The 15,309-nt window shown below is 32.4% G+C and overlaps 1 long non-coding RNA gene and 1 pseudogene across 1 annotated transcript; both read left to right on the top strand.

Annotated features, from left to right (window-relative positions):
* Window positions 1-382: 382 nt before the first annotated feature.
* On the top strand, window positions 383-747 carry LOC110229733. Its single transcript, XR_002333121.1, has 2 exons — window positions 383-449; window positions 548-747. It is a non-coding gene; the product is annotated as an uncharacterized LOC110229733 (long non-coding RNA).
* A 1,415-nt stretch (window positions 748-2,162) lies between these two features.
* On the top strand, window positions 2,163-5,171 carry LOC9319956 (annotated as a pseudogene).
* The last annotated feature ends 10,138 nt before the right edge of the window (window positions 5,172-15,309 follow it).

The following is a 15,309-nucleotide window of genomic DNA, read 5'->3' on the forward strand; positions in this document are numbered from 1 at the left end:
CCAACTAATTACTTTAAAAATCTCGATAATAACTATTCCGTGATTTACTGTAATCTTCAAATATATTTGGTATGATTTCTCATAATTAAAGATCCATCATTAATTGCAATAATAAATAAAAACAATAATTTCCTTTTATTTTAAAAACTTTCTAACGACAAATGTATTGCAAAATAAATAATTTCCTAAAACAATTACAGAACCTAATAACTGTTGTAGACTTTTTAGGAAAATAATTACGTAAATATATAACTTAAAGATAACAATTACTCATCAAATCTTTTTTTTTTGTTAATATTGTATCATAACAAGACCTAAATCAATGGACTACTTATTCTCTATATATAAGTGAGGTTATTTAGTCATCAAATCAATGTGTATGGTTCCACTCTCGCCGTCCCTCAGCTCTGCAAATCATTTGCTTCATTTTCTACATGTCTTGGACTAAGGTTCTTCCTATTCTTCTTTGATTTGAATCACTTACATCTCTTTTTTTTTTTTTGATAAATCACTCACTTTCATCTTTCTATGGCTTTATGTTTGATAGCCTCACGTTGAATTGAGGAGCTTCCCAGTGTATTCGGAAACTGGTCCTTCTACGTTACCTTAATCTACATGTTTTTGTGTTTGGACAAATGAGGAAATGATTCTGATTTTTATTGTTTTGGTATATTGGTTCATGTTTGAGTGTGAAAATATTTGCAGGGTTAACCATAATCCGTTGTAGCTTCTTAATATTGATTTGGAGATGCTCTTAGTATTGATTTGAAAATTTTCTTTGGTTTGTTTACTAAAGAATATTTAGTGGTTTACCATCAAATGAAAAAATCATGAGATAAAATAACCTTTATAGATTAATCTATATTTATCAATTTTTTGAGTAAATCATTTTCTAAATATATTTATTTTAATGTAGATTAGTTAAATTATGGTTACTATTCGTTATTTGACAAACTCATTTGGCTATATTACTTATTTTAAACCAAACTCATTTTGGCAATAAATAATGTTTATTTATAAATTAGATTAACCCCCAAAAAATTATTACCAAATATATAAAGATTATTTATGTCTAAAGAATAATATGTTGCTTTAGATTATTATTATTTATAAGGTTTCAAATATTATAAATATTTTAACCTTATAAGAAGTATAAATTAATAATATTTAAAGTATCTATAATATTTAATTCCATAAAAAGTTTATAATATTAATAATATTTGAACACTATAAAAATTATAAATATTTATACTATGGAACCACTTAAAAGCAAACTTTTAAATTGACTCGAATTATATGTTTTCTAAACAAATGTGTTATTAAAAAAAAATGATGTTTAATTTCACGGGACGGGGTTATATGGTGGGACGGGTTTAGATCGATAATAATACCGGAAGATATACCACGGGTTAAAATCCTAGAAATAATAATCAAAATTCAATATATAATCTTAAACACTAAACAAAACAAATAATATTAACAAAATAATTACAACTTAAAATTTAAAACTTTTTAGTTAAAAAGTCGACCCGCGGTGTACCGCGGGTTAAAATCTAGTACTTAACATAGCTAATTGTATATTACTTAAAAAGAGACTTGTACATATTTATTAAATACAATTGTGACACTATAGTCAGTAGATTTAATTAGAGAGAGATACTTTACAACAAATAGCGCAAAATATTTTCAAACTAGATATATTATACATGTATATATTTCTATAATATAATTGTCCCATAGTAGTTGTTAGCTAAAATTGGTGTGATATAATTAGTAATATCTTTAATGACTTTTTAATAAAATCTACTAGACAAAGTCATTAGATACATAATTGGAACGGAATATTAAATATCGATTATTAATTGATTATAGTTGCATCTTTCTAAAGGTGTCAAAAGAGTCTAAAGAAAAGTAAACCTTTGAGTAGCACCCATCTTACAATTTTCGTTGTAGAGTTTAATATAGTCAATAAACAGTAGAGAGATTAGCTTCTTCTTTTTGTTCTAAGAGTTCTTAACTTGTAATATCTGATTATTTCGACAAAAAAGCTGAGATTGGGTTTGACTTTTTGTTTTTCATTTGGATTTCAAGAAAAGAAATAAAAATGTTTATAGAATTGGGTCTGAGATTTTTATTAGATAATACTAGGGTCCCATAATACTATGACTATGAATTCAGGAAGTAACAATGTTAATGAAGGCAAAAAATTGCTTTTGACCTCAACCTTGAACCAGTTGACGATGAAACTTTTGACCTCAACGTTGTGTTGGAACTTGTTTTTGACGAAGTGGTTTTTGATCATTTTCCGGGGATTTTCCAGTGAAGACGTTCATCGGAATGACAGGTTCTTGGGCACGATGTAATCGTTGCTGCGTGCATTACACGGTAGTGTATTTGAATGTTAAAAACGAAGTTCGTATGAATGAGAAATAGATGTCTGAAGTGGGTAGCTTGTAAAGCTTGGAATTTTGACTTAGAATCAAATGGCCTACTTTGGAAGTTAAAGGAGAAACCCAATTACACATGGGCTGTATTTGGGATTTGAGAAATGGAAAATGGGCTTATAAGCCATAAGATTATTCTTATTTTCCTAAGTTGTTTTGATTAAATTTGTTAATTAAATCAATAAATATCTCCTTTAATATTAGGTTTTGTAACAACAAAATCAGTCAACGACAATTAAGGTGGAATAATTCTTTTGACTTTGAAATTGAAAATCAATTCTCATAAGTGTCGTATCCTCCTCTTAATTGTGTGTACGTTGAGATTTTGTGTATAAAACGATGGCCATTGTCTCTCATTCTGATACACGTTCAACAACATAACAATCTCCTTCTTCTTCTTCTCTTTTCTAGTTCGAGTCTGAGAGTACAACACAAAGCTAGTGTTCGATTAGCTTTTGATTTGAGTGTTGCGAATCAAAAGGAGAAACAGTTTTATCCTGGGACTCTAATTGTCATCAAACCGGCGCACTACGGGGCGATTTTTGAGTTAAGGAAAGAGATCATCAAAGTTTTCGACTCTGTTTACCACCGTCGATCTCCGTTCTTCAATCATCCTTTTGGTATTATTGATATTTGATACTTGTTCTATGTTATTTGCTTTACAAATATGAGATTGTGCCTATGTTGAAATATTCAGGTCCTACACGTTGATCATGTTAATGAAGAGAATCGTGATGCTACGAATCTTGTTGATGAAGAGAATCATGACTCTCTGAATCATGTTGATGAAGAGAATCGTGATTCTCTGAATCTTGTTGATGAAGAGATTCGTGATTCTCTGAATCCTATTGATGAAGAGAACCGCCGTGATTCTCCGAATGACTCGGATTCTCCCAGTGACTCTGATTCTCCCAGTGACTTGGATTCGTGTTTGATTTGTCATGGGACTCTAGTCAATGATAATGATGTTCATCGAACACTTGTGACACTTAAATGTGCTCACAAGTTTCATCCCGGTAATTTCTTAAAAAAAATTTGCATACCAAATTATTACTTTTATTTAATTTTATTGAATATGATTTTTATTTGTGAAGGAAAAAATTCATTGATTTGCTCTTGTTAATATGAGTGATATAAAATATCTCCCTTTTCAATTCGTTTATAGAAGTATAGATCCTTAGTTTCTCAAATGTTAAAAAAAATACGTATTTTGAAAGAGTTATATGTTTGAGATTGTGATCTATGATTTGTGATATTTTGGATCAGTTTTATTCATTCACAAGTATATTAATTTTTTTTAATCTACTTGCATTTGATACATCCAGTTCATCACTCTGTTTTTTATTAATATTTTATGGGCTATTGTTATTCATAAATATCTAACAATGTTGTGTTGATATATTTTCTTTGTGTACAGATTGTATTGGCTCAGCATATAATGCAAAGGGTTTCATGGAATGTCCAAACTGTAGGAATATAGAACCAGGTCAATGGCGTTTTGCAAACGGCACCCATTTCAATGCCGATAATATGATTGCTGATGATGATGAACAAGAAGAAGACAATGATCCTGGATACTTCTCTCAATTGGTAATATTTGTTTCATTTTTGAATTGATCATATATTTTTAATGAATTTTACAAAAACATGTTTATCTTACAATTTACTGCATCTAATAGACATAAAGTTTTTGATGCTTAAAAGATATTTTTTCGTATTATTAGTCTACTAAATCTTGTATAGAGTAATGCTTAAATAATGTTTTGTGTATCTTCTTGATTGTAAAATCGGAGGTGTGCCCTTTTGGATGCTTAGGTCAACAATATCCTTTTGAGTAAGATTTACACTAAATATGGTTACATTGATACTTTGATGTTGTAAAACTTTGGCAACATTTGCACTTTCACATCCTCACCCTCTCAAAACACCGTAGGGGTTTACAATGTCTTTATGTAGAGTGTTCTTTCTTCATTACTGAGCACTTTACTCGTGATGTCTCTGAGATTTCATATTCAAGTAGCCAAGAGGACACAAACACAGAAGAAGTCCCTAATCCTAATGGTTCACCTATGATACTACCATTCTTTTATCGCAGCCCATATCCATTGTTTCCGCATATTCATGTACCATCTAACAGAAATATTTTCTAGAGTTTCTTACGGCCAGGAATGATGAGAGATACGCATTTCCTTTCCCATCTATTTTCCAACCATAGATAAAAAATATTTCATGTCTTCGACTATTTTAAATCAAATTCCCTATCTTTATCTTATTTTTTAATAGATAAAACATCTTCATTTTTTTCTCATAGTCCCTTAGGAAGATCCGACATCTTAATGGTTAATGCACCAATGGGTTAGTCATATTAAAGCAGCAGCAAAATGCAACTTAACCCATCTAACTTATGGGAGAGTACTCAACCTTTCTTGTCGCTGAGGCATCACCTCATGATCGAATATGAGTTATATACTTATATCGCATGATTTATGGTGACAGAAACGAAATGAGAGAAGGAAGCGGCAGACATGGGGACCAAGAAAGCAATGAGATATGTGGCTGAAGCTAAAGTGGTTGTGGTAGCTTATGCTGCTATAAGCCGTACTAAGCATCTTTATCATGTTTTTTTCATTGTAAATTTAATTTAATTAACTAAAATGAACTTTGTATTTAAAAAAAAAAAAATCAGAAACCTTGATTTATTATTCATTTTATATTGGTTATTTGCTTATTGTATCTTGAGCTGTTTCTTCTTCTATGTTCTAGTAATTTGAAAAGTGAATCCTCATTTTATGAACATTGGTTATAACATAGTAATATATTTCTTTTTCTATATATATATATATATATATATATATATATATATATATATATATATATATATATTGTTTCTTTTGGACTATTTAAATAAAATATACTATTTTAAGCAAAAAAAAAAAGAAATGCTTTAGAGTCAAAATTGAAATATTAAAATTATAAGAATGTTTCAGTATACTAAAATAAATGATATTCTTTTGAATTCAACAAAGTTCTTTAAAAAAAATTTCTTTTAATAAAATTCTTAAAAACTTCTTATACATGTCTTAAGAAGTCATAAAAATTTCTTAAGAAAAGAAGATCAATATTAATGATCTTAATTAATGATTAGCAAACTAATTTTTAGTTTAAAAATAATTATGTCATGATCGATGTTTTTGGCAACATTGTAGGGATTCGTTTTGTTCATCATATATTTGATTATACATTCGCCGCTATACGAATTTGCATCTACTATTTAATTAATTTATGTTATAAACCATATGGATGGACTCCATAACCGGCCCATGGCCCATTAGGGTTTTACCTTATTCTATGTATCCTGCTATTATCATTGTATATATATCCCTTATTCTATTAATGAGAGGACACAGTTCACAACACGTTATCAGCACGATAGCCTCTTATCCTAAAAATTAGAAAATCCCGAAACCCTAAATCTCTCTCACAAAAACCAAAACCAAAACCCTAGCTGTCTCTGCAAACAAAATTTTAAACTCTATCGAGATAAGTTTTCTGTTCATATTTGTTTCTGCACGAATTTTGCACGGATTATCTGTTATCAATCCTGTCTGTATTTCTGCACGAACTTTGCACAGATGATCTGTTATCTATTCTGTCTGTAGTTTTGCACGAATTTTGCACGGATTATATGTTATCAATTTTGTCTGTATTTCTGCACGAATTTTGCACAGATTATCTATTGTCAATTCTGTCTGTAGTTTTGCACGAATTTTGCACGGATTATATGTTATCAATTTTATCTGTATTTCTGCACGAATTTTACACAGATTATCTGTTGTCAATTCTGTCTGTAGATTTGCACAAATTTTGCACGGATTATTTATTATCAATCCTGTCTATATTTTTGTAAGATTTATGCACGGATTATATGTTATTGATTCTGAACTGTTTTATGCAGTATATTACAGAAACCCTATTTTTTTTTCTTTTTACTAATGTAATAGCCATGTTTCTATGAGCAAAATTTTGAATTTCTCAGGAATCAGGATTATATATATTGAGATTTTGTAGGAGGTCCCAACCAGCTAAGAGACATAACTGTTTCCAATCTCCGTATCAGATCTCGGGTGTCTGTTTCAGTTCTCCAATTAAGATAAGTGCTATTTATTTATTATGCTTTATATACATGATCCAATTAAAGTTTGATAAGATAAAATTTACATGAAAATTGGCACATGTGATTTGATTTATGATTGGAGAATTAATTAAGAAGTTAGTGAATGGAAAGATGTTTAATGGCATGATAGATTGAATGTTTTAATATAAACCCTAGGTTAAACCGAAAGTAAACCAAAACCCTAAATCCTAGGTTAAATGGTTTAATAAACCCTAAGTCACGGTTTAAGATCAAGCTTCCTATAAATGGAAAGTTTCCAGAAATAGAAAGTTCCATATAAAGAAAGTTTACAGAAATAGAAAGTTTCGTAAAATAGCAAGTTTCCCAAAATAAAAGGTTTCCTAAAATAGTAAGTTTCCCAAAATGGAAAGTTACCAAAATAGGAAACCCCTTCATAAGGAAATATTCCAAAACCCTAAAGTACATAATTGTTTAGGATTTCTTTCTAGATGAGAAATAGAAATTTTCCATAAAAGGAAAGTTCCATATAAGGAAAGTTTCCATAAATAGAAAGTTCCATACATAAAACCGAAATCCTAGCAAAAACCCTAGTACTATAAATCGCGGATGCTAAAACCCTAAAACTTAACCGCGAAATCCTAATATCCTAATCTAGTATGATCCGATTGTTTGGTTGTTGCATACTAGATCAATCTTCTAGGGTTGATTTCATCCATATATATATATATAACATGATTGTTTAGAAAACACTTGCTGAAGACAAGCATGGCTCGGTCTCAAATACCGCATGACTTGGTCTAACCGATTACATGAGTTCTCATTTAACTCTATATATTATAGATATCAGAAATCAACTATTATGAATACACGGCACTCAATGCCTCTGGTGACAATTATTTAAAATGGGCTTTGGACACTAAGATTGTCCTAAAGGAAAAAGGGCTTGGTGAATCTATTATGGAAGGAAACAATGTCACCAGAAGAGAAAGATATAAGGCGATTACTAACATACGCCATCACCTCAATGAGAGTCTCAAAATCAGTACCTCACTATTAAGAATCCTCTGGACCTCATGACAGAGTTGAAAAAAAAAAACGGTGCTATTACCCAAAAGCCCGATTCGATCGAAAGAATCTCAGATTCCAAGAATTCAAATCCATGAATGAGTATAACTCAGCACTATTTAAAATAGTGTCAATACTGAGATTCCGTGGTGAGGAAATTACTGAGAATGACTTGCTAAAGAAAGCATTCTCGACCTTTCACACAAACAATATATTGCCTCAACAACAATATCGTGAAAAAAAAAAAAAAAAAGGTTTTTACCACATATGCAAGTCTAAACTCTTGTTTTGCTACTTGCTGAGCAAAACAATGAGTTATGAATAGTGAAATGAGACCTCCTGGTCCTACCCCATTATGAGAAGCCCATTGGGCTGAAGAGCCTAAAGAGCCTAAAGAGACTAAAGAGTCTAACCACGTCCAAAGAGATAAGTATCATGGCAATTATAATTTATATGGTCAAGGAAACCATTCATATGGTTAAGGCCGCCGACCCGACTTTGGTCGTAATCGAGTTAGAGGCCGTGGTATACCCAAACCACAACACTCAAATAAACTTGTTTGCCACTGATGAGGAATGGGGAAACCATTGGACTAAGACGTGCATGACTCCTAAGCATCTCATTGATCTCTATCAAGAGAGTTTGAAAAGAATCTAGAAGCTCATTTCATCACAATGGTAAAGAAGATTTCGACCATGAGATAGATGACTATGAGACTTCAGAATGCCAACGAAATATCCAAAGACATGGTTGATTAGCCAAATTGCGGGTATAGCTAAATTTAGTGAAGGCTAAGGGCAGGCCCATATTCCCAAGGGCACGCATCCTCAGATGCTTCATATTCACCCAGCTCAAAGGGGCCTTGTTGAGTTTCAAAGAAAAGTGTTTGAATGGTTTCCACATTGAAACTAAGGGTGAAGGGAACAAAGGATTCCCATATATTACTAAGAGCACCCAAGACCATGAGAAGGTCTTAGAGACTATACCCGCGTCATAGACCTTTACTATGCCAAGGTCAATATGATAGAGGCTAATACAGTAAACAAAAGGGTTTACTGAGAAATTCACTAATGGCATGACCGGCTTGGCCAGCCTGGTTCTAACATGATGCGTAAAGCTGATATTAAAATCAAAAGGGCACACTCCTTAAGGACCTCACGTGTGCAGCATGTACACAAGGGAAACCCATACTAAGGTCATCACCAGTCAAAGCAACTAGAAACTTGGTGTTTGCTAGATTGTTGGCCCAGACCATAAGTCTGTGAGCCCACATACTTAAGACTATATGTCTAGATAATGCTGGTAAATTATGTCTCAAGCGTTTTATGGCTACAGTATGTCCATGAGGGGGAGAGTAGTATACCCCGTTGCACATGTCCATACTTGAACTGACAGTAGCTGCTTGGGGACACACAATATTACATGCAACAAGAGCTTATACGCATCAGGCCATTCTAGTGAGCATAGATATTCCCCATCCCAATTGCTAACGGGTCATGAGCCAGACGTTTCCCATCTTAAGACATTTGGGTGTTCAGTCTATGTACCCATTGCACCACGACAGAGAGCAAATGATGGGACCTCAAAAGGGGATGGGAATATACGTTAACAATGATTCTCCCACCATCATTAAGTATCTCGAGCCAAAGGCCAGATTCAAGGATTGTCATCTCAATGAATCCGTTTTCCCAACACTGGGTGGAGAGACTAACAAGCTGGTCAAAGAACTTACATGGAATCAAACATCCTTCACATGGCAAGATCCTCGGACTCCATCAGAGATCCAAAAGACTATATATCTGAAAAAGCTAGCTAAAACAGTTGCCAAGATTCCTATGATGACCCAAAGAGAGTAACAAAATCGTACATACCAGCTTGTAATGCACCAGTACGTATTGATGTTCACAAGGAACACAATCAAGTTGCTACAGAGGCTACAACACGTAAGAAATGTGGTAGACCCAAAAGGTTCCAAAGACAAGAACCCTCGGAAATCAAAGAAAGGTGCAAGGGAAACCGAGAAGGTTCAAGAAACCATAGACATGGCCGGCTAATAGACATAACCCTAAGGTACCAATCAATGAGGTTTGGGACGCCAAACCTCAAGGTCCTGAAGGTGTAAAGAGATCTCTATAAACTATATCATGTCTAGAATACAATGGAACCGAAAAGATGTCGACATCAATGATAAAATATTTGCGTACAAGGTAGCAACTGAAATGAATAAGGATCAGGAGCCCACGTCTATACTAGAGTGCACTCAAAGACCTGATTGATTAAAATGGTACAAGACCATAAAACGTGGAGCTAAGAATCATCAAAAAGAAGAATGTGTTTGGTCCAATACAAAGGACACCATTCAATGTAAAGCCAGTGGGACAAATGAGTCTTTGTGATTGTGTGAAATAAACATAGTGAAAGCGTAATATATCAGACACGGCTTGTCGCACAAGGATTCACACAAAGACCAGAAATAGAGGAGATATTCTCCCCTGTGGTGGATGCTAAGACATTTAAATCTTTGCTAAGTCTGGCTATATAAAAGAGAAAGATTTGCGGCTAATGGATGTAATGCCTGCATATTTATATAAGTCCACTGGATAATATATGAGATTACCAGAGGGTATTGAGCTCAAAGATAAGAAAGATTCTCGAGAACAGCACTGCATAAGGCTGGACAAATCCTTATATGGACTGAAACAAAGCGGACATATGTGGTATAACCGGTTAAGTGAATATCTCATCAGAGAAGGCTATAAAAACGATCCGATCAGTCCATGTATTTTTATCAAGAAGTTTGCAAACAAAGGATTTGTAATCATAGAAGTGTATATGAATGATTTAAACCTCTGGGTAATCGCCCAAACAGTTGAGTATATCTAAAGAAAGAATCTCAAATGAAAGACCTAGGCAATAATTAAGTTCTGTTTGGGATTACAACCTGAGTACGTGAATAATGGAATCCTTGTGCATCAAATGGCATACACTGAAAGAGTACTCAAGGAAATTTAATAAGGACCAGGCCCGCCCATTGACCAGGCCCAATGGTGGTGAGAAGCCTCATATTGGATAGTGATCCACTCAGTCCGGAAATGCCATACTTCAGTGCCATAGGAGTTCTAATGAATTTTGCTAGACACACTAGACCAAACATTTGTTTTGCCGTGAGTCTCCTGTCTAAATTTAGTTCATGATCAACCCAAAGGCACTGGAAAGGTTTAAAGGAAGGTTTGGTTAAATTTTAAAGTTTATTCTTCCTGCGTTGTTTACTTGGGTTTATTCTATACTGATCTAACCAAAGAAGATCCAGTTTGTTTTGGTTTAGTTTGATTTGCTGATGCAGGTTATTCATAAGATCAGATTATGGCATGGTCAATGAATAGGAATTACGTGTGGCTTGATCCCTTCCAAGGGTACGTAGGCAGTCTTCCTTAAGGCGCAGCTACTACTACTACTACTACTAATACTACTACTACTACTACTACTACTACATCAAAGACCATCATATTTGAAGACAACACAGCTTGTATTGCTCAACTAAAGGATGGCTATATCAAAGGGGATCGAACGAAGCATATTCTGCCTAAGTTCATCTTCACTCATGAATTACAGAAGGACGGTCAGGTCAAAGTTCAACAGATCCGGTCAAGTGAGAATTCAGCCGACCTATTCACCAAATCATTGCCGACTTCAACGTTCCGGAAGCTCATTCATCAGATCGGGATGCGCGGACTTAAGGATCTACAGTGATGCTCAAATCAGGGAGAGTAATGCGTGTTGTACTCTTTTTCCTTCACCATGGTTTTGTCCCACTGGGTTTTCCTGGTAAGGTTTTAATGAGGCAACATTCCCCAGCGCATTATAGAGATCCCGGTTTAGTATCGGGCACGGTTATGTCTTCCAAGGGGGAGTGTTATAAACCATATGGATGGACTCCATAACCGGCCCATGGCCCATTAGGGTTTTACCTTATTCTATGTATCCTGCTATTATCATTGTATATATATCCCTTATTCTATTAATGAGAGGACACAGTTCACAACAATTTATTTTATTTTTGTCTAATATTTGGATTAATTTTTGGTTGACTAGCAATATTTTAAGTATAAGTAAGTTCCTCTCTTATGTTCTCCATTCTCATGCATCCACATCATCATTAATTTAATGTTTATATTGAACTCATCAATTGTTTAAATCATTTATTTGATTTGTTAATAATTATTTGACATACAATTGTCTTCAAAGATGATTGGTTCAAAATATTTTAATTATCTTTAATGATAATTGATACATGTAAATTGGTACATCTCGATAGCTTTTTCATTACATTACTCACAATATATATACAAGTGTCTCGGAATGTTTTCCAAGTAATGTCAATACATATAAGGGAAGTGAATAATATATATCTCTTGTCTATATGTAATTAGAAAAAGATATTTTTAACTATTCTAGCTCTATATACTTAACATATGTAATAGTTTATTACTTAAAAAGATATGTGTTACCTATTTATTAAATACAGTTGTGTCACTAGCCAGTAGATATAATTAGAGAAAGACACTTTACTACAAATGGCGCGAAATATTTTTAAATTGTTGTGAACAAAAAAGTTTTAGAGTTTGTAACTCTCTGTTATTGATCAATTGTATAAGATACTAGATTTTAACCCGCAGTACACCGCGGGGCTATATTTTCTTAAAAAAATCAAAATGTAATTTGTTTGATAGATTATTTTGATTGTTAATTTTAGGATTTCACCCGTGGTATACTATCTTTTATAAATATCAACCCAAACCCGTCCCATCATATTACCCATCCCGTGAAATTAAACATCATTTAGTTATTTTTCTTTTTAATAATACTTTTATTTAAAAGCTATATAATTCAAGTCAATTTAAAAATTTCTTTTAAATGGTTCCCATAAGATATATATACATATATATTAAATTTGTATAGAGTTGAAATAATATTAATATTACAAACTTTTTATATAATTTAAATATTATAAATATTTTTAAAAATATGCAATATATATTTTTTGTTATTGAATAAGAGGATATTATGTGTAAGAAATGTAGAAAATAAGAGTTTAATATTTTTATTATGGAGTCGCAAGAAAAATCTTTTATTTCTATACATGTTATTCGTTTATTAATAATAAAAGAAAACAAATCCTTTAAATTAGATATTAACTAAAATAAACGCACCATATATTATGTCAATTTTAATGCCTTCATTAATGTGGATTTTTTTTTTTACAGAGAAATATTTCCTAAAGATTATCACATTAATGACTCAGAAAATTAAGGAAGATATGAATTTATGATTCTCGAAATCGTGTTGGTAATATCTTTAATTAATATTTTTCAAATTTAAATAATTAATGCCAATGGCATTCATCCGTAAATACATTCCAACTCCAGGATTTATTTGCTAAAAGTCATCCAAAAATGTATATATAGATAACATACATATAGGGATACAAACATTAGGGTTTAGATTTGAGTCAAAGTAATCTAGAACTTTCTAATGGGCTTATAATGTGCATCCATATAACAACCCATTAATTCATAACATAAATTAGATATATATATATTTTTATAATATACTTGGCCCATAATAGTTGTTATCTAAAATTGGCGCCAGATAATTGGTGATATCTTTAACTACTTTTAAATAAAATATACTAGACAATGTCATTAGATACATAATGGGAAGAATGTCAAAAAAATCATGAACTTTCAAATTTGGGACGATTTAATCATGAACTACGAAGAAAACATATAAATCGTAAAATTTTTGTTGACTCTAAAATTAATTAACAAAATTTGGTTAACAACGTTAAGTAGGCGAATAGAAAACTAAATTCTCGTTTGCCTTCTCTGTTATGTCAAAATGATATTGTTTACTGTAGCGACAAAACGACGTCGTTTCGATGATTTGGGGAAACTTAAACCTAAATCCTCAAATCGATTTCATTCCTTAACTCTAGAATTCTCTCTCGCTCCCTCTGTTGAACAACGAAGAAGTTGGTGAAAAGGGACAATGGGACATGGTATGTGTTCCACAAGAAAATGAAAGAGGTGGTGTCGTGGCAGAAGAAAACGATGTAGGTGGTGTCAGAGGCAGAAGTAAATGATGCAGGTGGTGTCGAGGCAGAAGTAAACGATCGAGGTGGTGTGGAAGAAGAAGCAACGATGGAGGTGGTCTCGAAGAAGAAGTTCTAGGGTTAAGGAATGAAATCGATTTGGGGATTTAGGTTTAAGTTTTCCCAAATCGTCGAAACAACGTCGTTTTGTCGCTACAATAATCAAATATCATTTTTACATAATAGAGAAGGCAAACGGGAGTGTAATACCGTAATCATTTTCTGTTAGCCTACTTAACGCTATGTCTAAAATGGCTAGTCAACCAAACTTTGTTAATTAATTTTAAAGTCAACAAAACCTTTACGATTTATATGTCTTTTTCGTAGTTCATGATTAAATCGTCCCAATTTCGAAAGTTTATAATTTTGTGATATTTTTCCCGATACATAATTGGCGCAAATATTAAATATTGGTTATTAATTGATAATAGTTACAAAAGGTGGCATAAGTTTTTAGGTAATTGTATATTGTTATTTTTAGTATATATCTATGCTCTATTTGCTATAATATCGAAATATTATTGTAGCTCACCGTTTGAGAATCTCTTATGAGTCCACAAAAGTCAGCAGTTCGATTCTTCGTGGATGTAGTTTTTCTTTCTTATATTCTAATAAAACGAAGTCATTTCAACGGAAACTTCTAACGGAAAGTTAACTCCGTGATAGTCTGTAATAGAAAGTTAATGACATGTCCGAAATGGCCAAGTCAACGAAACTTGACCATTTAATCGAAAAGTCAAACTAAACTTTAGGATTTACATGATATTTCGAAAATTCATGTTTTTTTGTCCCAAATTTGAAAGTTTACGTTTTTTTTCGATATTTTTTTCCAAAGAAAATATTTACGTGAGAATATAAATTTGTTTTACCTCTATTATTTTTTACTCTCAGTTCCATCTTTTTACTCCAGCATGCAACAAATCATAGCCATGATCATTTGAAAATTCATGAAATATGTTATTTCAAAAGTTTAACCTTTTTTGTGTGTTTATTTTAAGTTTAACTATAGGTTTCCATCAATCATTTTTGGTTACCTGTTTGTTTGAGCTACTGCAAATGATTACAAAGTGTAAGGTTAGAAAGGAGCTAACAAATGATGCTTAATGGCTTTGTTTCACTTACTTCACTTTTTGATTAGAGGCATTTCCTTACTTTACACAAAACAAAAAATATATAAATTAAATAAAGACAGTTTTATACAAGTTCAGGTCAACGGTGTAGTGATTTACTGATTTTAATATGTTTGCCACAAGAAGGCTTTCAATTTCCAATAGCATAGTGCATTCACAATCAATTCGAGAAAATTATTCAAAGAATAATTGGATAGCATAATGAAAATGAACATTCCCAATATATATATATATACTTTTCAGCTATCCAACGTAGCCTTCTACGCCTGCTTGCCTTCTATTTGACATCCCTATATATATATACAGACCGGCCCATCCATAAGGCAACTAAAGCATATGCTTTAGGCCATATATCATATAGAAAATAATGAGGCCACATTTTAG

The sequence above is a fragment of the Arabidopsis lyrata genome (assembly GCF_000004255.2).
Source record: "Arabidopsis lyrata subsp. lyrata unplaced genomic scaffold ARALYscaffold_3, whole genome shotgun sequence".
NCBI classification, from domain to species: domain Eukaryota; kingdom Viridiplantae; phylum Streptophyta; class Magnoliopsida; order Brassicales; family Brassicaceae; genus Arabidopsis; species Arabidopsis lyrata.